Source organism: Rhinopithecus bieti, unplaced genomic scaffold (genome assembly GCF_001698545.2).
Source record: "Rhinopithecus bieti isolate Rb0 unplaced genomic scaffold, ASM169854v2 scaffold_1618, whole genome shotgun sequence".
In the NCBI taxonomy this organism is placed as follows: Eukaryota; Metazoa; Chordata; class Mammalia; order Primates; family Cercopithecidae; genus Rhinopithecus; species Rhinopithecus bieti.
This window is the reverse complement of record NW_016803937.1, coordinates 8,501,047-8,502,793: the sequence shown is the minus strand read 5'-3', so window position 1 is coordinate 8,502,793 and position 1,747 is coordinate 8,501,047.

Genomic DNA, 1,747 nt, shown 5'->3' with positions numbered 1-1,747 from the left:
GTGGTATTTGAAAACTGGCACAAGACAGGGATGCCCTCTCTCACCACTCCTATTCAACATAGTGTTGGAAGTTCTGGCTAGGGCAATCAGGCAAGAGAAAGAAATCAAGGGTATCCAGTTAGGAAAAGAAGAAGTCAAATTGTCCCTGTTTGCAGATGACATGATTGTATATTTAGAAAACCCCAGTATATCAAGGAGATATCTACACTAGCATGTTTGTTGCAGCACTGTAAACAGCAGCCAAGATTGGGAAGTAACCTAAGTGTCCATCACTTAGGTACATATACACAATGGATTACTATTCGGCCATAAAAAAAGAATGAGATCTTGTCATTTGCAAGAACATGGCTGGAATTGAAGGACATCATGTTAAGTAAAATAAGCCAGGCACAGAAAGACAAACTTTGCATGTTCTCACTTTTTTCTGGGAGCTAAAAATTAAAACAATTGGACTCTAGGAGATAGCGAGTAGAATAACAGTTACCAGAGGCTGAGCAGGGTAGAGATAGGGGGAAGTGGGGATGGTTAATGAGTACAAAAATATAGTTAGAATGAATAAGAACTAGTATTTGATACCACAACAGGGAGACGATGGTCAACAGTAATTTACTGCTGTGTTTAATTTTAAAATAACTAAAAGAGTGTAATTGGATTGTTTGTAATACAAAGAAAGGATAAATGTTTGAGGTGATGGATACTCTATTTACTCTCATGTGATTATTATACATTGTATGCCTTTATCAAAATACCTCATGTATTCCACAAATATATACACCTACTATGTATCCAAAAATTAAAAAATAAAATAAAATAAAATATCTTCGACTTGACCAAACAACTATGTACCATAGCCTAGCCAAGTTGACAAATAATTAATCTGCAGATTTAGATTAAGACATTTTGCCCTAGAGAGATTACATTTGCTTCTGACAGTCTCTTGGGGACATTACACTAATCAGAGACCTACTTAAAACTGACTCACTTCTTAAGATGGTCTGTAGACTATGCAAGATATTAAACTTCAGGTTGCAATTCCATGAGAAGCCTGGTGTACTTCTGGTTGACCCTCACTCAGAGCATGTAGTTCTTTAAAATCCCAGCTCATTTTGCATAAAGTTGTCTCTTAAACCTCTTACTTCTGCCAGTCCTGGGCTTTGATTTTTTTCCCACTTGCCTTCCAAAATGATCAAACCCAATTTAGAGGAGACACAAATGCAGGTCAAAAGTAACTTAGGTGTTTCTTAAATTCTCTTCAATGTTATAAAATAATATATTATTCAGGTTTTTTTGGTAAAGTTTTTGAGGGAGAAATTATTAAAATAATCTAGCCAAACATTGCTCCCGGGAGCTAAACCTAAAATTTTCCACCTTTCCAGTGCAACACGGAAGTTCAAACAAAACTTCCTCCTTATCAAAATATAATTAAAATACTAAAAAACTGATGGAAATAATTAAAATTTTAAAGCAAGGTTCTCCTTAAATTTTGTTTCTACAGAATGACAATATCTGCATAGTGAAAGAAAAAAAAGAAAAGAGTGGTTTGTGATCAAGTAAATTTGGCAAATGTTGCAATACACTTTTTTTTCAGATTTCTCTGAACTTTGTATAATAATTTTGCCTATGTAAAGCAGAAGGGCATATTTTGCTGTGATTTTTGAACTTATTTTACCATGAAATTTCTTGTTTACATGGAGCATCTCCAAGGACATGTGTTCTACAGCATATACTTAAAGTTGCTTGAAATTAA